Source organism: Balaenoptera ricei, chromosome 20, assembly GCF_028023285.1.
Source record: "Balaenoptera ricei isolate mBalRic1 chromosome 20, mBalRic1.hap2, whole genome shotgun sequence".
NCBI classification, from domain to species: domain Eukaryota; kingdom Metazoa; phylum Chordata; class Mammalia; order Artiodactyla; family Balaenopteridae; genus Balaenoptera; species Balaenoptera ricei.
In genome coordinates this window covers 1263502-1287459 of record NC_082658.1, presented here as the reverse complement: position 1 = coordinate 1287459, position 23958 = coordinate 1263502, and the positions used below count along the sequence as shown (strand labels likewise).

Here is a 23958-nt window from a genome sequence, read left to right as displayed (position 1 = left end):
GGGACATGTTCAAGAATATACATCGTAGCTTTCTAAAAACTACATAACTAGAGATGGCTCAGGTTTCCATCACAATTAATTGACTGCTGGTCATACAATGGGATATTATATCCAGCAAAATGAATAAACCAGAGCTACACACGACAATGGGTGAATATTACAAATAGAATGTAAGTGAAAATGCAAATAACAGATTACCTATAATGTGTAATCATACTTATAAAATTAAAAACCAAGCAAAAGTAAAGAGTATGCTTCTTAGAGAACATACACGTGATGAAGCTGTACTGAAAACCATGTAAGGAAGCCCTCAACACACAAGAACAACGGCTGCCTCAGGGGCAGGGATGCCAAGAGTGTGGAAGGAAAGAAGAACACAGTAGAGCCGAGAGTTTGAATAATAATGTTTTCCTAACTCTTAACACGGGTGGTTGGTTCATGACGTTCGTTTTGTTTGTATGCATTAGTTCTGAAGTGTTATTTATGACATATATTCTTCGTATGTATCAAACACAACATAATAAATAAATTTTAAAAGATGTTGCAGGGGTTTAAGCCCAGGTGGCAAGGAGAATGCTTCTAACAAGGAAAAACTTCTTGTTGTTAAAATAAATTTTAACAACAATTATTTTAATATAGTCTTTCTATTTATTATGAAAATTTTAAAAATCCTATGACAATTTTTCCTTTTGTCGGGGCTATCTCATAGGGAACCCTCAATTTCAATCATGTCTTCAAATACCACATTGTTTCCTTATTCTTTACTTTTATCATGAAAAAAAGTTAATTTAAAATATTATCGTTTCTTCAGAACAACATATTAAGTGTTCTAGAATATATTTTAATACTTTATGGTTAATATTAAGGCCACTAAACATTATTTTAAGTCATACAAAATTGATCAAAAAAAATTTCTCTATTTTCATTATGCTGGACACAATAAATATATCTTTGGATTTAAGCCTACAGATTAAAGAAAACATTATTTTAACTTACGGTCTTTTAACCTTCTAAGATTATTTTATAAATATCATATGCAATAGAATGTTCTCTTTTTGTTGTAAACAACTCTCAGAGGAACTTTAGCATAAAAGACAGTTTAACCTTGTAAGAAAACATTGCTTTTGTCTCCCAAAGAAAAAAGTATGAAAAATAATGATAGATGATTCGTGTGTTTCTAACAAATTAAATACAATAATTAAACACCAATCAGCTCTGTTTTGAACCAGGACAACTGGTGTGTAATGAACACCACGGTTCAGGCAGTGGTAGGATCAAACAATATGGATTAGGGAGGACTAAAGAGAAACAAACAAAATGGTAAGAAGTCAGGATCAGGAGGCTGGAATCCAGTATGATCTGAAGCAGAGGTGCTCACAGATTGGTAAGCATCTCTAGAGGACTCTCGCGTTGACTTAGGTCTCAGGTCTTTCGAGACGTTTGATCCTCAGGTAGTTCAGAGCTCTCTGGTCAGCTGTGTCAGTCACTGGTTTGTCTGTCCATCTATGAGCCCATCCATCTCAACGGCCGTTACCTCATCACATCCTATTGTAAGCAGCTGGGTTGTCTATATCTATTAATGAGCCTCAGCGTCCATTTCTGAAGAGCTGTGTTCTCATTTATACACAGGGTTTATCAAGGAAGCAGAATCCTCAGAGGGACTGCATTTCAAGAGAACAGCCCATGCTCCTCAGTTCCTACTCACTGCAAGCGTCCTGCCACAATCAAGGGTGAGGAACCTAAGAACCGGGCCCTGACGCCATCCTCCTGCCTTGCATACACGTTCTTTGTCTGGTCACAGAGGTTAGAATTAGGACAGAGAACAGTATGGAAGTGCTTTAGAGTCTATTAATAAGTAGGAGTTCATTATATAACTTAGCTTTATTTATTAATATATTTCCTGTTCTAAATGTGCTTTATGTAAACATTTAAAATTTGTCCTCAGTTAGATGTCTCTAAAACTTCACTGAGCTCTTTGTCAACAGAAAACATTGGAAGATAACTTTCAGTGTTGGCAGCTGCCAGCTTACGAAAGAAAAGGGAAAAACTTAACCCAAGGATGTTTTTTAAAATAATTTTGTGGGGAAAACAAACTGATGACTAGTAAGATTTTTGTTAGTTATGATATATAATCTAAATATATAAGATACTTGCTATAAATTTATATTATTATATATTTTATTATTAAATATTGTATTTTAAAAATTAAAATACAGATAATAGATTCTTTCTGTTATACTCGATTACTGATCACTCCTTATGTCAGTTATTTTCGAAGCAACTTCAGACTCTTATTCTTCTAGAACTTTCATTTTACTCCAAATGTCTCATTTTATTTTTGAATAAAAGGAATACCTTGAATGAAACATGAATTTGGGGGATTTGATTAAATATATAGAATTGATGTGAAAGTAGATATTCAGACTTCAAGGAAGGATAGCATCTATATTAAAAAGTCAATACAGCAGAAACTAACACAACACTGTGAAGCAATTATACTCCAATAAAGATGTTTAAAAAAAAAAGTCAAGAGTGGGATATATTAGAAAAATGCAGTTGGATCAACAAAAAATAATATTTTGGAAATATCTATATCTATTTTACAGACATTAAATTTATAACAAGCATAAAACTATATCTTACATGAGATCCAATGTTGATTATAATTTAAAACCTGAAGTTCATCTAAATAGTTAAAATAAAAGCCTATTTTACTGTATAATTATATCCTACAACATTCAATATATCTTTTAACATATTTTGGAAATTAATGATTTCAAATTAAGCCAAGTATTATAAAATTACTTTACATGTGAGTTAATTTTTTTCCTGAGTTTTAGAATAAAAGTTTATATTTTTTAGTGTTTTTATAGGGCTAAAAAGCTTTTAAAGTGTGTTCCCATAAGCCATAGGAAAGACAGGTAGTTGATAAAAGCAGAAAAGAGAAACATTAAGAGATGCAGGGAAAGTCACATAAAAGTCTGGGTAAGAAACCAGGTCTTCAGATTCCTAGGGCAGCATATTTCCTATTTATAATCTGCTGCATCTAGGCTGCAAACAGAACTTTCTTGACTCATAATGCCTATGTTCTGTCAAATGGAAAACATTTAAAAAAATCCCTTCAATGACTCAGAGATATTTAGAAAAAAGAGTCACCAGATTTACCTTATGGTTATTCAAAAATTTCTCTAAGATCCAATATGAATGTTTAGGATATTTAAAGTACATTTGTATTTCTAGACTCTTGTTCTACAGTTATTAGACCCAGTAATTAAAAATATAATCATTTGCCCACCTTGCAGTTCAGGAAAAATATTACCTCTGCAACTTGTAAAGATGAGAAAGGAGTTTAAACTGCCCCAAATTCCAAATGAATAGCTTAGCTCTAGAAGGAATTCTATACACAAAATTAAAATGTGGTATCGTTGACCACAATGACACTACTAAATTACATGATGAAGGAGAGGATAGAGCCTAACATATAGGAAAGGCAAGAAAAACTTTAATTTGATTAAAACTTTTTAGAACAATTAATACTCAGTTTTGGAACATACTACAAAGGGCTTACGTCAAGAAATAAATATATTTTTTACCTGCAAAAGAAGAGAGCACTCTAGGTGGAGAATAAAAAAGAAAAAAAGAAATAGGGTGAAAGTACAAGAGAAAAGCACTCATTAATTTACATGCCTATCTGGAGAAAAAAAACTTCAAAAGGAGAAGCAGAACATATAATGAGTCACATGAACTGGCAAATATTATGTCTGCATTTGTTTTTTGTGAATAATGATGATACTACTAAAAATTCATAACTGATATTGAAATTTATAGTTTTATTCTAAAAGAACCACCCAAATCATCTAATTGAAAATAGGTCTTGAGGAAAGTGAGTGAAAACCAACAGCAATTTGCTTTTAGGTTAAGTTACAATTAATAGGGATAAAAGGAAGTTCATATCGCATTGGCCTATTTTGGAAACTTGCAAATGAAATGTCTACTACCCTTAAAATGACTGTGTATGAGCATTTATTTTATAGATTAAATATATTAATAATGAACAGAAGCACAAAATATAAATATGTATATATTTTCTAGACTCGCATGGAATTACAAAAGTGGGAATAGTCCCCTTGAGAATTAGGACACTACAAAGACACTATCTTCAAAGAGCACTTTTAATAATCTCATCTTGAGAATGCAAAATAAAGTATTAAAGAGCAAACACGGACATATTATCCACAACTCACTTTGGTACAATATCAGGGCTAACGAACAGGAGGACCACACGTCGGGAACATGTTATTTGCAGCATCTAGAAACACTTAAAGCTATTCCTTTGACAGAGTGTTTCCAGGAGCGACAGGTAACCTATTTGGCCTTGGAAGAAAAATAAAATTCAGGCTAGGTTCTTCTTCACTAGAAAACTTCTTCGATGAAGAGTGACATTCAAGTAATCGGAAAGCAGATTTTCAGCATTCTCTCCACTTACTATACTTCCCTTTTCCAGGAAAGCAAAGAACCAGTTTTCTGCTGGTTCTCTATTAGCCTCTCTATCCAAACATTCTATATGCATTAAGGTCACAAGAGCCCAAATGTTATACTAGTGCCATTAAGAAAACACTAATTACTGTGCTAATAACCAGTTGACTTGACTAAAGCAGGCTATTCAGAAGTTTTGGCTGCTTAATTAAATATAAGAAAATCTAGAACACTCTGAGCTTTAAACAATGAGCCAACGGAAGGGAGGGCCGCCTGCCTCCGGTGAAAGTCCAAGCTGCCTGCAGGTCTGCCGCTGTCAGAATGGACACGGTGCGTGCTCTCTTATTCTTATTGTTTCTAACAGCATTTCCTCCCAGTCATGTGTACTTTTGTGCATTGTGTGCACTACATACAACCAATTCTTTAAATCTACGCAGAAACTAAAGCAGAAAAATCACATGATGGGTTTTAAGTCAGTACCATGTAAACACCAGGATTTCTAGCATAATATTCCTGTCCTCTCACTCACTGCAGAAAATAGTGTAATTCTTGGTAGATCTACCTCTAGGAATTTTGAAAGAAGCTCAAAGTAAGTATCCTTTTAAAGCCATGAAGGCGTCAGTAGTGAATATCTCCACACAGTAGCACAGTATCCTCCTATGTCAACTTGACCTTAAAAGACAGCTTTGAGATGGAAGTACAGTTACTGCCAGGTGGGCCTTCCCAAGATCTCTTAGGTGTTAGAATACCTTGTATTAGGTGTAGGGTAGAGGGTCAGAAGAGAGAGGGAGATTACCTCACTCTTAATCCATCCCACTCAGGAAAGCATCCTGGATCATTCTGATGTCCATACAGCAACCCCAAGAAATGGTGAAAAATAACTTAATTTATTATAATAATTTGTACTTTTGTACATGATCTGCTACTTGCTGCTTTTACTTCTCTATTCATAAATGAAATCACTTAATATAAAAAGAAATTGTATGGGTAAAGCCAATGCAAATAACTAGGGAAGGGCTTCCCTGGTGGCGCAGTGGTTGAGAGTCTGCCTGCCAATGCAGGGGACACGGGTTCGAGCCCTGGTCTGGGAGGATCCCACATGCTGCAGAGCAGCTGGGCCCGTGAGCCACAACTGCTGAGCCTGCGCGTCTGGAGCCTGTGCTCCGCAACGGGAGAGGCCGCGATAGTGGGAGGCCCGCGCGCCGCGATGAAGAGTGGCCCCCGCTCGCCGCAACTAGAGAAAGCCCTCGCACAGAAACGAAGATCCAACACAGCCAAAAATTAATTAATTAATTAATTTAAAAAAAAACAAAAACATTACTGTAAATAAAATAAAGTGTTCACTACCTACCAGGCGCTGTGCTACAAATGCTCTAAATGTAATTGTACCATTGAGTCCTCAGAACCTATGAGGATAACTATTGTCCCTATTTAAAAAAATAAAAATAAAAAAATAAAAAAATAACTAGGGAAAAATGCACTAACTAAATCCAAGGTGATATTCTTTGCCTCTGCTCATAAACATAAGCAGAGGCAAAGAATATCGTTGTTAATTTTTTCATAATTTAGGATTTTCAGTTTAAAATTACTTTCAAACACTTTTGTAGGTTTTTTTTTTTTTAGCTGAGACTCAATAAAAGTATAAAAAAGGTTGTTCTTAAATATATTCAAGTGTATATTCAAAAGGTATACATAGTTCTATCGTAACTGGCATACCGACATTAGAAACAGGATTCATAACAATGATATAATATAAAAATAAAGGCTTTCAATGAATTTATAGATAGATCTTACTATCTTACTAAATATAATGTTAAACTCTTTTCAACATTATATTCTTGCATCTGGTAAAACTAGACAGTTATGAGATCTCAGTAGTTATACATCTTAGACATACAAACACAGCCTCAGGCACACTGATCCTAATTATAACACTTTTAAAAACAAACTGAGGAACAAAGGCTACCTAGGGTCAAGATCATGGATATCAATAGTTTTTCAAAACCCAAAGGAAAAAGTGCTATGAGTAAATTTAGAGATGAACATCAACAAAAAATAAACGTTTCAATTCGCTTAACATTTTTTTGATAAATATGTGAATTGAGTTTTTTCCAGTAAATACTAATCAACATCCAATGGATTTTAAAACTGATGGTTTTGTTAAGAAAAATCTTCTACTCAATTTAATGCAGAGCTCTTCCAAAACCACTCTGTAATGAAAACGTCCATGTAACCATCTATAACTTCCACTAGTCAGTATCCAAGCTCCCAAGGCCTGTTAAACTCTTGGTAGCCGACTATGTACTCAGCGCAGAGAACAAAGTCACCTGACAGCTTATGAGACATATGATTTACGAGATTATTGTCCTTTTTGTTAACCTAAAAGGTTCAGCAAACCCGCCTACCTTGTCTCCCCGATTCCACTTCAGGCACAAGCTCGCGCTTGCCCCGTCCACTCACCTGCCTGTCCCCGTTGAGCAAGCGCTCACCTACAGGACACGTGCCAGAACGCAGCCTGCCTCCAAGCCAGGCTCGCAGCCACGGACCTTGGTTGTGGCCTGTCAGGCTCAGCTGCCTGACTAATCCTCCGTGTTACCCTCGATCTCGGATACTTATTTGCTTCATAATCTGAGATTTGGATTCCTGATTTCATGCATGTTTCAAAATTAAGGTTACTACTCACTCACTCCCCAAACCTGCTGTCATGATTAGATTCTTGACTTTATGTGATTACATCCTTTTTATCTCTTGTTTTAACTGCCTGGACTTCTGAAGACCTTTTCCTGACCTCTTGATCTGACTTCATTCTCCTAAAACTGATCTACTTGAGTTTCCGACCCTCCCAATAATTTAACGGTCCATGTTAATACCTAGCTACCTAGGTTTCTGGTCTCCTTCCCCTGTGTCTTCTAGAATACGGAAAATACTAGATTTATTCTCAGGCCATTCATTGAGACATTTATCCCCAAAGAAACCAGCAAACCCTAAGAAAGCATTAGGATGAAAAGAAATACCTGCAAAGTGTTGAAACAGAAATACATGTTGCTATGGATACAGAACTCTATTTATGACCTTAATTTTATTCTATGCAGTTCCAAAGCAAAGCAGCCAATAAGGAGGCAGAAACTTAACTAAAAAAATGTGATCAAAGAAATCAGAAAGTACATTATTTTTATTAGCAGAAAATTAAATAAAGTGGTTTTTGTTTGTTTTAATTGTCTGTTCAGTACGAGATGACTTGAATGTCGGTATATGCCATATACTAATTTCATAAGTCAAAAGGAAAAAAATTTTCCCAGTTCTGTATGATTACAATTGAATGTATGTAATAAAGTGGATGCTGTTAATTAAAATGTTATGCATAAGGCAAACCACTTGCATTTCAATTCTACATTTTAGAAAACCATTGTGTGCGTACTTGTGTGTGTATGTGTGTGTATTCCATATGCTTCAAAATTTTACAGGCAGTTTCACAGATTTATTTGGAATCCTTACAATAAATACATAGGTATTATCATTTCCATAAAAATGATTAAATGGGCGCTCTAAAAGATTGGGTTAAGGTATCTGTTTTAAGTTCACAAACCTTGCCAGCCGCAATCAGGACCGTCTCCCAGGCACCTGGCTGCCCTCACCTGCTCCGTTAGAGAGCTTGATTAAACTGCCCTCACCTGCTCCGTTAGAGAGCTTGATTAAACTGCCCTCACCTGCTCCGTTGTTAGAGAGCTTGATTAACACCTCCTGCTCTAGAACTCAGAAAGTCTGCACAGAGGCTTAGACTCAAGTGACTGAGGCACTTAAATGTTTAATTAAATGACCATTAGTTATTTTATTTTTCAAACAGTTGCCTCCTTCCTGGATCAATAAAAATGATTCAACTAACATGTCAATGCTAAAGAAATCTAAAATAACATTAGCAGGACAAAGCATATGTTAGAGTCTTCCCCATGGAGTGATTTCCCATGCATTAGTGAAATTACCCATCTGAAATAATACTATTTTATTACAGTTTGATATTTTGCTTCTCACCTCAGATTTTACTGCATCATGAAATTACATTTTAACACGATATTCAAGATTTATTAAGAAAGTCTTGCCTCAATCAGTCTTCTATTTATTTCTGCTAATATTTCAGTTTTTCATGCAGTTTCTATTTCTCAGAGCATTCTTATAATCCTTATACTTGGATTTCGTATCTTCAACTCACTACAACACTGACTACTGTATCATGGGGCCTGTCTAATGCACTTTCTTTTTTTAATTTTTATTTTATATTGGAGTATAGTTGATTAACAATGCTGTGTTCGTTTCAGGTGTAGAGCAGAGTGATTCAGTTATACACATACAGGTACCTATTCCTTTTCAAATTATTTTCCCATTTGGGTTATTACAGAATACTGAGCCAAGCTCCCTGTGCTATACAGTAGGTCCTTGTTGGTTCTCTATGTTAAATATATTATAGCAGTGTGTACACGTCAATCCCAAACTCCCAATCTATCCCTCCCCCACCCCGGGCACTTTCCCCCTGGTAACCATACTTTCGTTCTCTAAGTCTGTGAGTGTTTCTGTTTTGTAAATAAATTCAGTTGTATCATTTTTTTAGATTCCACATGTAAGTGATATCATATGGTATTTGTCTTTCTCTGTCTGACTTACTTCACTTAGTGTGGTAATCTCCAGGTCCATCCATGTTGCTGCAAATGGTAATGCACTTTCCATGCTGATGAAACTATGCCTGTGTTCTGTTTTTCACCTTGGCATCACTCTTATTTGAAGCACCTATGACCACCACTGTGGAGCATGGATAAGGTTTCCCTATGCAACCTTAAGTTATCCATCCCAATTATTACTCCAACTGATGAGTATCCTTGTCTTCTTAATTCTAAAATGTATATAACTTCGTTGCACCAATGACAGAAATACTTTACTGGCCATTCTTATAAGAACACAGTATGATGTTACCATGAGATGTTTCTACAGGATGCAAGATAAATGCATTCCACAACATCAGCAACAAATTGCCAATGTCTTCTGACCATCTCCAAATTTCTCTGAAAAAGCGCATCATGAATTAACTGGTTAGGAATCTGCCCAAACCTTTTGTGAATCTGTTTTAATGGAACACCTCAGAAAACAAAGATTAAATGAAAATAGAAAAAGAAAAATTCGGCCACTGCATTGGCAAAAGTGTTCTTATGAAATTTTTCACTCAAATGCTTCTTTAAATTTTTAAAATACACATAATCAAACAAACCAAATGGTATAGAACGGCTCTTAATGAAAACAGTACTTCACTGCTTTTGACTTCCCATCTCCAATCCCCCCCTTCGCCCCCCCCCCCACCAGGAGGTAGACACATTTAACTCTTTCAGGTGTGTTTTTAACTCTTCCGATAATGACCTTCATATCTTTATATCTTTCATGAATTACTACTTATTCACTACCTATTTACTTCCTGCTATGAAAGATAAAGATTGAGCTTCCTCAAGCCATCCACCTTCACTCCTTCCCATCTCTGAAACATGGTTGTTTTTAGTTCCTTTATGGTTTACCTTTATAGCTTTTCTCCAGTTTCATTCAGATATAATTGATATATAACACTGTATAAGTTTAAAGTATACAACATAATGATTTGATATACGTATATATTGAGAAATGATTATCACAATAAGTTCAGTTAACACCGTCACCTCCACAGTTACAATTTTTTTTCCTGTGATGAGAACTTGTAAGATCTACTCTCTTTGCAACTTTCAAATCTAGAATACAGTATTGTCAACTCTAGTCATGCTGTATATCACATCCCCAGAACTTATTTATCTTATAACTAGAAGTTTGTAGCTTTTGACCATCTTCACCCAATTCCCCCTTTGGCAAACACCAATCTGTTCTCCGCTTCTATGACTTTGTTTTTTTAAGGTTCCACACATAAGTGAGATCATATGGTATTTGTCTTTTTCTCTCTGACTTAATTCACTTAGCATAATGCTCTCAAGGTCCATCCATGTTGTAGTAAATAATAGGATTTCCTTCTTTTTTATGACCAATAGTATTCCATTGTGTATCTATACATATTTTCTTCATTCATTCATCCATTTATAGACACTTAGGTTGTTTCCTTGTCCTGGCTATTGTAAACACTGCTGTAATGCACATGGTGTGCCAATATCTCTTCAGGATAGTGATTTCGTTTCCTTCAGATATATATCCAGAAGTGGAATTGCTAGATCATATTGTAGTTCTATTTTAAATTTTTTGATGTGGAGAAAAGGAAACCATTGTGCACTGTTGGTGGGAATGTAAATTGGTGCCGCCACGATGAAAAACAGTATGGAGGTTCCACCAAAAATTAAAAATACAACTTTGAATAAAATAATTAAACCTTCCTTTTCCAGCAATTATGGGTGGTGCCTTTTAATTCCCCACTTAATTCGATGAGTACATTAGTACTGCCTAATCTTCACTTAATCATGCTCTCATAACCTTGACTGAGTTTTTACTTCTATTATCTGTGTTTTTGTTAAGGTTGGTAACATTTATGTTGTATCTGTAACCATGAATAAATTTTCTACGCTTTATATAAAATTGATTTCAAAAGGCGAAATTTAATAGTCTAATTATTGTGCAAAACAACCAGATAGTATATTACAAAACAACTACATTTTGCTTCTGGTAGTTTTCCAGCCCTTTCCCCTCCATGCCCCAAGGTTTCTAATTCACTTTCTTTTTTTCCCTTTCATTTTCTGCTTTTATTGCCTCCTAACACTAAGAATTCTCATGGATAGAATCTAGATTTTTCCTCCCGTCACCCCCCATCCATTCTGATCTGGACTGGGTATTTTCTGGATTCTTTGTGCAGCCATTCTCTGGGCCTTCCCTTTTCTTCTCTCCTGTCTGGATCCAATGGTCCTTGAATCCTTTGCATTTCTCTTTTGTATTTGCTCCTTTAGTTTACTGAAGAACACCTCCAAGCAACTTCCAAAGAAACGCAGGAAATAAACTTTCCAAATCGTTGCATGTTTGCAATGGCTTTCCCCAATATGACTGATTGTTCACTTATGTATAGAAATCTTTTGATTTGAAAAATCTTTGGTTTGAAAAATTTCCCTTTCATGCTTCTAATGAAGGCATTACTATATTTTACCATTTATTACTGGAAATACAATGCCAATCCACCTTGTTCCTGTGTAGAACCCTGGAAGGCTTTAGGATATCTCTTTTACTCCTTCTGTTCTGAGGTTTAGTGGTGATGTGTGCAGAGGTAGGTTTTTCTTCATTCATTATGTTGGTACTTATTAGCCTTTTCAATCTGAAGACTCACATCCTTCAGCCTTGTGAACTTGACCACTATGACGACACTGATAATTCCTCCACTCTTTATTTCTTGAACGTCAGTTAACTATTGAGCATCCTGGCTTAATCACCTATGTCTCACCTTTTAAAAACACATTTTTATACTCATATTTTTGTCTCTGCTTTTTGTTCCTGCTTGTGGGAGATTTGTTCGACATTAGTTTTGGCAAACATTTTAAACAATTTTTAATTTTCAGACCCGTTTTTATTCCTTTGATTGTTACATTTTCATAGTAGCCTGCTCTTCTTTTATAAATATAATACCGTATTTGGTATTTCAGTCTTGCTCTCCTTAAATTTACTTTTTGTTCCCTAAAGTACCTTGTTTTCCCTGGAGTCATCTGTTTGTTTTGTCCTTCTCTTTCATGCCTCAAATGTCAGATGATGCAGGGTTGTCTGTTCATACTCAAGACTGAGGAGGTAAAACGCAGAGTGGAAGCTCCGTGTGTGTGTCTGGAGCCCAAGTCTGTATCTTACAGGGCTCACTGCGCTTGGCGGTGAACAAGAGGAGAGGATGCTGTTACGGTAGAGACCCCCAACGTGTGCTGGTGCAGGCTTTGCCCCAAGCCGTCACTTCCCACACTGGCTTCCTTTCACTCTCCGCAGTTGCTCCATTTACTTCCCTCAGCCTGGGAATAAATGCTGTCCATCCTGGGATTGTGGTCGACATAAGTCGCCTATTCTGTATGCTGACTTTCAACGAATCCTGTTTTTCACCTCACATCTCTTCTGCTACCCTTCCTTCGTGGCACCTCTCAGTCCTGGTCCTCTCCTGGGTTTTATGAGGAAGACAGGCTCTCTCCGAGGCTGTAATCGTCTTCATGTGTAGCTAGAAGCTGGCCATCTCAGCACTGCTTCCAGAAATGTGTCTAAGTCTCTTGTCTGCTGATGGCCACCCTCGTGTTTTCTTTGTTGTGGTAGATTTATACCTTTGTTATTCCATTATTGTCATTTTAAAGGGGCCTAGTGAGGGACAGGAAGTAAACTCATGTAGCCTGATTACTTGGGGCTTCTTTGCTATGTTTTAAATAAACATGATTCAAATCTTTGAAAGTTGTTTTAATGCAGTTATGTAGGGAAGACTCTATTGTGTAAAAAAAGATGCATCTCTATTTCTGACCCACTTTCACTGTTTCCATTAAATTCTAGATGCTCCCAGTGTCCTGGGCCACATATTTTTGACCCGACTGATTGCAGCCCAGCTAAGGCAGGCAACTCATAGCCGATTCCACCTCAAGTGGGCTGTGGTACAGCTCAGTTTTCCACCTCGAGCTTTCTTCAAAGCCAGGGAAGGCCACTCAGTCCAGGTTCAGGTGACGCTAGAAAGACAGGAGCAGGAAGCGCAGGAGCAGGAAGCGCAGGAGCAGGAAGCGCAGGAGCAGGAAGGAAGTGCAGGAGCAGGAAGCTCAGGAGCAGGAAGCGCAGGAGCAGGAAGCGCAGGAGCAGGAAGTGCAGGAGCAGGAAGGAAGTGCAGGAGCAGGAAGTGCAGGAGCAGGAAGCTCAGGAGCAGGAAGTGCAGAAGCAGGAAGGAAGTGCAGGAGCAGGAAGTGCAGGAGCAGGAAGGAAATGCAGGAGCAGGAAGTGCAGGAGCAGGAAGGAAATGCAGGAGCAGGAAGTGCAGGAGCAGGAAGGAAATGCAGGAGCAGGAAGTGCAGGAGCAGGAAGTACAGGAGCAGGAAGCTCAGAAGCAGGAAGTACAGGAGCAGGAAGCGCAGGAGCAGGAAGCTCAGGAGCAGGAAGCGCAGGAGCAGGAAGCGCAGAAGCAGGAAGGAAGTGCAGGAGCAGGAAGTGCAGGAGCAGGAAGCTCAGGAGCAGGAAGCGCAGGAGCAGGAAGCGCAGGAGCAGGAAGTGCAGAAGCAGGAAGGAAGTGCAGGAGCAGGAAGGAAGTGCAGGAGTAGGAAGCGCAGGAGCAGGAAGTACAGGAGCAGGAAGCTCAGAAGCAGGAAGTACAGGAGCAGGAAGTACAGGAGCAGGACACTCAGAAGCAGGAAGGAAGCACCGGAGCAGGAAGTGCAGGAGCAGGTGCCCTTTGGGAGCACCCTCAATCACAAGGAGCCAGAATTCCAGGGATAAATGCTCCAGACTCACATTCTTTGGCAGGACAATTCTGTGGTGTCTTCTGAAAGACCATCCAGGGTCCTCAGTGGGATGGAGACCCCCTTGCTCTTAGTAGTAATTGATCAATTGGCTTTTCCCTTCCCTGTTTCATTCTCCCCATTCCCTCACCTCAGAGTCCTGGAATTCCCTCCCCAATAAACTACCTGTATGCTAATTCTTGTATCGGGCTCTGTTTCCAGAATAACCCAAACCTCAACAATACCAAGCACAGTTAAGCTCCTAATGATGTGCTCTGTAATTGCATTACTTTATAATGTGAAATTCCGAAGGCAGTGGCAGGCTGCATGTCTATTAAGGTGTCTAGGGACCCTTCATTCCAGTCAATTTCAAAGGCCATTAGTTTAAGAAGTAATATGTATCAAATTATTTTGTTATCAGATACAAATTAGCAAAAAGTTTTAACCAGTATTCATTCCTTGAATGCACTATTTTCGTCATTGTATCACAAATATTTTTACATCTTTAAGTGAATATTGTGATATGTTAAGAATCCTGCTTTTAGTGACCTTTAACCCATTTAGTGAACTGCTAAGAAGCGACCTTGAGTAAAGGAAAAGCTGTAGATGTACAAACAAAGTCACTACAGGCATGTTTGGGAGACATTCACCAATCAGGAGCTTTCGGTGCATCTGCAGGTTAGAAAGTAGTTAAGAGAATATTGAGATGTTTGAGGATAGAATGAGCTGTGAAAGCAGAGCCAATGGGGAAGCTTCAGCCGAGCCAGGCCTCCATCCACCCAGGCCCCTCTGGGTTCTGAGCTCGCGTGCTGCAAAGATGGTAAATACACCAGCGAGAGGTGAAAATAACAAACAAGCTCCTGAGGTACTGTGTACAGGGGAGGGGGGCCGCATGCCAATCTGTAGATTGCAGGCAATCTGGGTGAGAAACAGAAGGCTCTTACCTAAAAAAAAATTGAATGAACAATCCAGGGAAACCTAAGGCTTCTAGTGTGGATTCTACAAACCCAGAATAAAGCCCTCCTCAGTCTAGCATTTAAGGGACCTGGATGCTAACACATCTTTCAGTCTAAATGTCACCACTACCCAAGAACTCACTCTGATTTCCCACCCAGGGAGAGACATATTAGGAGGTGGGGCAGGAGAGAAACTCTGTTTATACAAAAAAAACAGTTCTCCTGCCATCCCGTCTGTGGCAGGTTGAATAATGGCCCCTCTACCCAAAGATGTCCATGTCGTAACCCTCAGAACCCATGACTGTGTCACCTCACATGGTAAAAGGGGCATCTTTGGGAAGAGATGTGACCAGGGACCCTGGCGTATGCATGTGGGCCCAATGCCATCACAGGGTCCCTATAAGAGCGAGGGAGGAGGGTCAGAGCCAGAGGGGACAGCTGACCATGGAAGCACAAGAGGGGGCATGATGTGGGGCAGGCCCGCAGCAGAAAGGTGGTGGCTTCTAGAAGCTGAAGGGGCAAGGACGCAGGCTCTTTCCTGGAGCCTCCAGAAGGGACCACCCCGGCCCACAACTTGATTTTAGTTTTGTGAGACTAATTTTGGATTCGTCACCTTCAGAACTGTAAGATAATAAATTTCTGTTGTTTTAAGCCACAAAGTTTGTAGTAATTTGTTACAACAGCAACAGGCAACTAATACAATATTCATCTTCTGTAAATATGAATAGAAAGCAAAAACCATCAAGCACAAAAGAAGAGCCAAGAGAAATAAATACAAAAGAGAAATTAAAAGATAAACAGGAAAACAACCCTGAAGGAAAGCGATAATTCGGGGAACAGTGCTAAAAATTCTAATTCATAAACGTGGGAAGAAGAAATTTTATTACATCTATAAAATGAAAACAAGAGGCTCTGAAAATAAATAGGAAAAGTACAACAAGATTTTTTAGAGCTTGAAACTATCATTCTTGAGCATAAAGGGAAAGAAATCTGACTTCCCAAAGACACTGACTGAAAAGGCCAAATGAAAAATTTGAGAAAACACTAAGAGTCAGGAAGACCTTCTGAGGGCTTTGATTTAGAGTTAACAAACTTGTGACCGTGGGGTGTAAAGGACGCACCCCTGAGGGTGAGGCTGTCACCCCTCTGACCACAGGACAAAGGTGGGGACAGTACTCAACGCCAGGTAATTGTCTTAACGCTTCTTATTCCAGCGATAAAATCTCCTGATGGTTCAACCTCCAGAGTTGCCTAAAAAAGGAACAAAATGTAATAATTCCACACTCTTCATCTCAGATGAGAAAGTTTATGATTATGGTAAAAACAAAAAATAGAGATAGGAAGTCAAAGGCCCTCTGGAGCATAAAGCAATGCTACTTCATTATGACTGATGTGTTTTTTTCCCTTCTGTCATTTTTATGAGAACAGATGCAGCCAACTTCACACATGAACTTCAGAGGCAAAGCAGAAGAAAGGCTCTGTGTGTGTGTGCGTGTGTGTGTGCATGCGCACACTTGCATGTGTGTATGTTTTCCCCTTGGCCATCAGACATAGCTTCAAACAACCGTCTCATTATTTTACCCCCTTAAAAGTTAATTTATTGCCTGGAAAAGAGCTAGAGAAGTTCCTGAAGATGATCTCAGACTATGTTCCCGTTGCCAGCTAACTACCCTTAATTACAACATCATACCCATTGGACGTGGATAAAAAGAACAAGCGATGTCTCTATGGTACCGCAGGACCCCATGACACAGATACTGCATTTGTCCTCAGAGTAGCAACACTCAGTGATAGGAAAGTAGGATTTCTACACGCTGAATTCAGTTTATGTACCAGAGGAACACTCAGAAGGCCTCTAAGATAAGACCAGATCAATCTCATGGTTGCTACCAGTAGACAACAAAATTAAAGACATTCTCCCACCCTTTTGAAGATTTTAATATAAATTATGGAGAGGAAGACTAAAATATGTAGGAATATTGTTCTAACACCACGGAATCAGTAGCGTAATTCACTCCTCAGCTGGTTGTGATGGCTTTCAGCAAAGAACTGAAAAAGGAACTTTTATAGATTATGTGCCTGCACCTTCATGGTCACGGCAGCCTCTGCACGGAGACACCATACAGAGATAAGATAGTTCTGTATTTACTAAAAAAGTTAAAGAAATGATAAAGGAGGAAAGTTACACTCTTTTCAGTTGGGAGAAAAGAACACATGAGCAGTGCCCAAGGCACACGCATGCTGGAGAGACGGCACTACCGCCCTGCCCGAGGACCCCACCTGCGATGGCTGAGGTCTCCTTCCTCCTTCACAGCTCACAAAGTCCCATTAGGTCTCTAACGCTCTGCTTACATTTATGTTTCTTGTCTTTTCCCCCTAATGATTAAGTGTGTGCTATTCATTTTTTACATCTTCAGCAGCTAGCAATGTGTCCGAAACTAAGGAGGGCCTTGGCATATGTTGGATAAATATTCTATAATTTTAATATTACCCAAGTGGCAACCAATTCTCTGAAGTCAATACGATTTGGAGATTTAATAAAGAAATTGGCTGCATATTTTATAAATCTGAAGGTTAAAAAATATGGGAACAAGCAAAGCCCAGACCTAGACCAATCCCTGCAAAATAGTTAAATTTATTGATTTGTGTTCATTCATTCACTGATTGGGCCAGGCCCTCTGGCAGGATCTTTGGATGCAAAGACATAAGGTGCAGTCCCTCCTCTGGAAGACACAAACATGTATACAATAATGACGTTACGGTGATTATGGGCTAATCCTACACACGTATTTTTGCCATTGTAGATTAGAAATTTTGTGAGAACTCAGAGATGGGAATGACAATACACTGATGGTGCCATCCCCCAAAGAACAAACACACACAACCAAAACACGAAAACGAACTGGCGGCTTGCTGAGAGCCTGGCGACCGTCGCCTCTACCCCTGTGACCTAACCCAACTCTGAAGCCACTGCCGGCTCCTCAGAGGGAGCCCAGCTCCGCTTTCCTGTGGCTCCTATTGCTCAGTGACTCTGCCTTTGTTGACACAGATGCTCACAAATGTTTGCCGAGGCCCCGGTCTGCACCAAGAATCTTTTCAGTAGAGGGTATACAGAAGTGAGGAAAGTGCAGAAGGTCCATTTTCTCAGTCCATTGGGGGAATAGACAAAAAAATTAATACATATGTAATATAACCTGGGAAAAGTGCTATGAAGTTCACACACAAGGTGCTTGATAGAGGAAGCCCTATTTATGTGTTTGTTTATTTTTATTATCTATCTATTTATTTATATTGAAGAGTATACGATTCACAATATTGTGTTAGGTGTACAGCAAAGTGATTCAGTTATATACATATATATTTTTTCAGATTACTTTCCAATATAGGTTATTGCGAGATATTGAATACTGTTCCCTGTGTTATACAGTAAATTCTTGTTGCTTATCCATTTTATGTACAAACTACTGTTTGCATCTGTTAATCTCATACTCCAGATTTATCCCTCCTCCCCCCGCCTTTTCCCTTTGGTAATCATAAGTTTGTTTTCTGTTTGTGAGTCTGTTTCTGTTTTGTATATAGATTCATTTGTATTATTTTCTGTACTCCACACATAAGTGATACCATATAATACTCATCTTTCTCTGACTTACTTCACTAAGTATGATAATCTCTAGGTTCTTCCACGTTGCTGCAAATGGCAATATTTCATTCTTTTTCATGCTGAGTATTCCATTGTATATATGTACCACGTCTTCTTTATCTATTCATCTGTTGATGGGCATTTGGGTTTTTTCCATGTCTTGGCTATTGTAAATAATGCTATGAACATTGAGGTGCATGTATCATTTCAAATTAGAGTTTTCATCTTTCCCAGATACATATCCAGGAGTGGGATTGCTGGGTCGTATGGTAGTTCTATTTTTAGTTTTTTAAGGAACCTCCACACTGTTCTCCATAGTGGCTGTGTCAATTTACATTCCCACCAACGGTGCAAGAGGGTTCCCTTTTCTCCACACCCTCTCCAGCATTTGTTATTTGTAGACTTTTTGATGATGGTCCATTCTGACCAGTGTGAGGTGATACCTCATTGTAGTTTTTATTTGCATTTCTCTAATAATTAGCGATGTTAAGCACCTTTTCATGTGCCTCTTGGCCATCTTTATGTCTTCTCTGGAGAAATGCCTATTTAGGTCTTCTGGCCATTTTTTTACTGGTTGTTTTTTGATATTGAGTTGTATGAGCTGTTGGTCTATTTTGGAAACTAAGCCCTTGATAGTCACATCATTGGGAAATATTTTCTCCCAGTCTGTAGGTTGTCTTTTCATTTTATTTACGGTTTCCTTTGCTGTGCAGAAGCTTGTAAGTTTGATTGGATCCTATTTATTTATTCTTGCTTTCATTTCTTTTGCCTTGGGAGACTGACCTAAGAAAATATTGCTATGATTTATGTCCGAGAATTTTTTGCCTATGTTCTCTTCTAGTTTTATGGTGTCATGTCTTATATTTAGATATTAACATTTCAAGTTAATTTTTGTATATGGTGTAGGGAGTGTTCTAATTTCACTGATTTACATGAAGCTATCCAGCTTTCCCAACACCACTTATTGAAGAGACTATCTTTTCTCCATTGTATATTCTTGCCTCCTTTGTTGTAGATTAATTGACCATAGGTGCGCCAGTTTTTCTGGGCTCTGTATTCTGTTCTGTTGATCCATATGTCTATTTTTGTACCAGTACCATGCTGTTTTGATTACTGTAGCTTTGTAGTATTGTCTGAAGTCTGGGAGGGTTATGTCTCCAGCTTTGTTCCTTTTCCTCAGGATTGCTTTGGCAATTCTGGGTCTTTTGTGGTTCCATATAAATTTTAGGATTATTTGTTCTAGTTCTGTGAAAAATGTCATGGGTAATTTGATAGGGGTCACATTAAATCTGTAGATTGCTTTGGGTAGTATGGTCATTTTAATAATATTAATTCTTCTAATCCGAGAGCATGGGATAGCTTTTCATTCTTTGAATCATCTTCAATTTCCTTTATCAATGTTTTATAGTTCTCAGCGTAGAGGTCTTTCACTTCCTTGGTTAAGATTATTCCAAGGTTATTTTTTTTGGATGCATTTTAAACAGGGTTGTTTTACTTTCTCTTTCTGATATTTCATTATTAGTGTAAAGAAATGCAACTGATTTCTGTATATTATTCTTGTATTCTGCTACCTTGCTGAATTCATTTATTATTTCTAGCCGTTTCTGTGTGGAGTCCTTAGGGTTTTCTATACACGGTATCATGTCATCTGCATATAATGACAATTTTACCTCTTCCCTTCCAGTTTGGATGCCTTTTATTTCTTTTTCTTGTCTGATTGCTGTGGCTAGGACTTTCAATGCCAAGTCGAATAGAAGTGGTGAGAGTGGGCATCCTTGTCTTGTTCCAGAATTTAGCAGGAAGGCTTTCAGATTTTCACTGTTGAGTATTATGCTGGCTGTAGGTTTGTCATAAATGGCTTTTATTATGTTGAGACATGTTCCCTCTATACCCACTTGGGTAGAGTTTTTATCATGAATGGATGTTGAATTTTATCAAATGCTTTTTCTGCATCTATTGAGATGATCATGTGGTTTTTGTCTTTTCTTTCACTGATGTGGTTTATCACTTTGATTGATTTGCATATGTTGAATCATCCTTGTGACCCTGGAATGAATCCAACTTGATCATGGTGTTTGATCCTTTTTATGTATTGTTAGATTTGGTTTGCTAATATTTTGCTGAGGATTTTTGTGTCTATATTCATCAAAGATATTAGCCTGTAATTTTCTTTTTTTGGTAGTATCTTTGTCTGGTTTTGGTATCAGGGTGACGGTAGCTTCATGGAATGACTTTGGGAGTGTTCCCTCCTCTTCAATCTTTTGGGAGAGACTGAGAAGGAAAGGTATAAGTTCTTCTTTGTATGTCTGGTAGAATTTCCCAGTGAAGTCATCCAGGCCTGGACTTCTGTTTGCAGGGAGTTTTTAAAATTACAGATTCTATTTCACTTCTAGTGATCCGTCTGTTCAATTTGTCTGTTTCTTCTTGACTCAAGTTTAGCAGGCTGTATTTTTTGTATTTCTGTAGTATCAATTATTATTTCTCCTCTTTTATTTCTTATTTTGTTTATCTGGGTCCTCTCTGTTTTCTTCTTGGTGATCCTGGCTCGAGGTTTGTTGATTTTGTTTATCCTCTCAAAAAATCAGCTCTTGGTTTTATTGATCCTTTCTATTTTTTTTTTTTTTTGATCTCTATTTTATTTATTTCCTCTCTGATCTTTATTATTTCCTTCCTTCTGCTGACTTTGGGTTTTGTTTGTTCTTCTTTTTCTAATTCTTTTAGGTGATAGGTTACGTTGTTTATTTGAGATTTTTCTAGTTTCTTGAGGAAGGCCTGCATCGCTGAAAGGAAGCCCTTTTTAGGGAAGGCCCATTTGAGGAGTTAACTATTAGGCTAAGACTTAAAGAATGAGAAGAAGCTGCTCATACAAAGGGCCAGAGCAAAAGCTTTCCAGTCCCAATAAACAGCACGGGCCAAAGTATGAAGGTTAGAAAGAGTCTGGTATATTTCAGCAATGAAAAAGAAGCTGGTGTCGCTCAAGCACAGTTAGCAAGGGGAGAAGAGTGGGAGAAAGTGTTGGGAAGGTAACAATAGGGCGACTTCATGCAAGGTTCTGTAGGCCATGCTAAGAAGCTTGGAGTTTATTCTAAATACAAGCTATTGAAGGATTTTAAGCAGGGAGGTTTTGTAATCCAACATGTATTCTGAAAATGATCATTATGGTTGCTGAGAAGAACAAGAAGGAAAGCAAGACTATCAGTTAGGGGACTACTGTGGAGGCCTGGGTGAAAGATGGTGGTGTCCTGGACTAGGGAGTGGCTGGAAGGGAAGGAAATGAATAGATTAGAGATCGATTCTGGGGGGCTGAATCTATGGTATTTACTGACGGATTAAGAGAAAGGTAAGCCATTCAAGAATGACATCCAAGTTGTGGCTTGAGCACTGAGCTCATAGACACAGACAAGACGGGGGTGGAGGTTTCAGTTCTGGACATGTGACATTTGAGGCGTCTGTGAGCTAAGAGAAGGGGCCAGGAAGCAGCTGGATATCTGCGCCCAGCCCTCACATGAGGGATGGGAGCTTTAAGTCATTAGCACATAGCTGTTATTTAAGGCCACTGACATGCAGACGGCTGCTTAACAGGAGAATTAAAGGAAAAAAAAGGGCGGGGAGACCACAATATTTAGTGTAAGGTCGTGGAGCTGGTAGAGAAGTAAGAAATTCAGATGGAGAAGTGGGAGAAGCAGGGGAAAACTAGGACTCACTGGAAAGACACAGACGTAATTCAGTAGGATAGAGCAAAAGGGATGTATATAGGGATGAAAACTTAACTACATGGTTAAAAGCAGTGAAAGATTGGCTCGCCACTGCATAATAAAAAAGGGGGAAGCTAAAGTAGGATTCCAGAGTGAAAAGCAATGATGATTATACTGAGAGAAATCCAACTTCTTCCAAGTAACTCAGTAAACTTATAAATCTACAAAAATATGTTAGGGCTAGGCAAAATGTACTTCCTGGTAAATCCTATATCAAAGTGCATTATTCCATGTTTTCTTCTAAAGAGAAGGGACGAAAAAAAGAAAATGAAACATTCTAGACTATGAGGTAGACCACAGATTGTAGTAAGAGAAGAATTAAAGTACTGCTCCTCTAACTGACATCTGTTTTGCCAGATTAAAACTATGCATGTTCAGAATTTCTTCAAATACGGTTTGGATACTAATTTGTAGTTTAAAATAGAAATTCTATTTGAAGAGAATGAAAAATAATTGGTGCAGAATGATCAAATCTGTACAAGTAAATGGTACCAAACCTTCCAAGTAAATGGAAGAACCATTTCTTTACTCTGAAAAAATAGCACATTTCTAATGTAAAACAGGTGCGCATGATCTTAAGAAAATTTCTAATGGATTAAAAGTACAATTTACCCTGAATTATTATTAGAAAAAAATTTTAAAAAATCACTTTTTACTTTAAAGTGGACTTAGATCTATGTTCTAGGTTTGCAATTATCCTAAACGACTTATCTAGTTACTGAACGGTCTGGCTCAAAATAACGTTTATCATTCAGTAGTTTACTGAGCAAAGGCAATGTTGAAGTCTGCTTTCAGAAAGGATTTGTTTTTCAGATCAATAATTGGATGAGGGGAAATATCTGAAGGCAAAATAAGTCATTGTTTTAGTTACGTTGTTTTCCTTTTCTAAAAAAGTGGTCTGAGTTAACTGACTACACTTCATTCCCCTGCAATGCACTCGTGCACATTAACTCTGCAAGAAGCATATGAAATAAAGGAGAGGATGCATCTTCAATCCTTCTTGTCAAGTTTTAAGAGATACCAATCAGCCAAACACCCCGCTAATAGTCATGAGACTGCTGTCTTAATTAGCTGGTGATATTTTTGACTAAGAATCTCAGATGATGAAACTGTTCTTCCCTGTGTGGAACCAGCTTGGCCCAGACTAGCCTGTCCCGCAGTGACATGTAGACTGAATACAAATCAGACAGCACAGCTTTAAATCTGTGTTGCAGCTCTCATTTCCAATTCGAGAACTGTACTATAATCATAAGCTTCTGGTGGATGAAAGGAAATCAGCTCTCTGAATATTAGCTAATGCCACATTTGCAAGTCCTGAAGAGATCTGTGCTGTTAAAAAAAAAATAGATCATTTCGCGTGAACCTATATATATGAATTGCTTTGTTCTGCTCAACTGATAGACGCAATGCCTGTGCTGGGATTAAACCCTTTTCATCATAAAACCTCATCTGGTTCGGAGTCCAAGTCCATCAAACCTTTTTCCTTTAAAGTCCCGCCTTTGATTCTACATCAATTTATTCAAACCGCAGCTGGGTGGCTGAAAACGAAAGGACAGCATCATTTAAACCAACCATGTTCTCGACTTGAAAGAAGGGCTATAATTAAAAAAATGGGCATAAAAGAATGGAAATGGGATAATATTTTTTAATGGTAGTTCAAAGGCCGACAGATGTCAGAGTCTTTGAAGATGTCAGTACACTGA

General features: G+C 38.2%; 1 protein-coding gene across 12 annotated transcripts in view; it reads right to left on the bottom strand.

Annotated features, from left to right (window-relative positions):
- Positions 1 to 23958, bottom strand: part of CEP112 (centrosomal protein 112) — a 415603-nt gene that overhangs the window by 172665 nt on the left and 218980 nt on the right. The gene's annotated exons all lie outside the window — the stretch shown is intronic.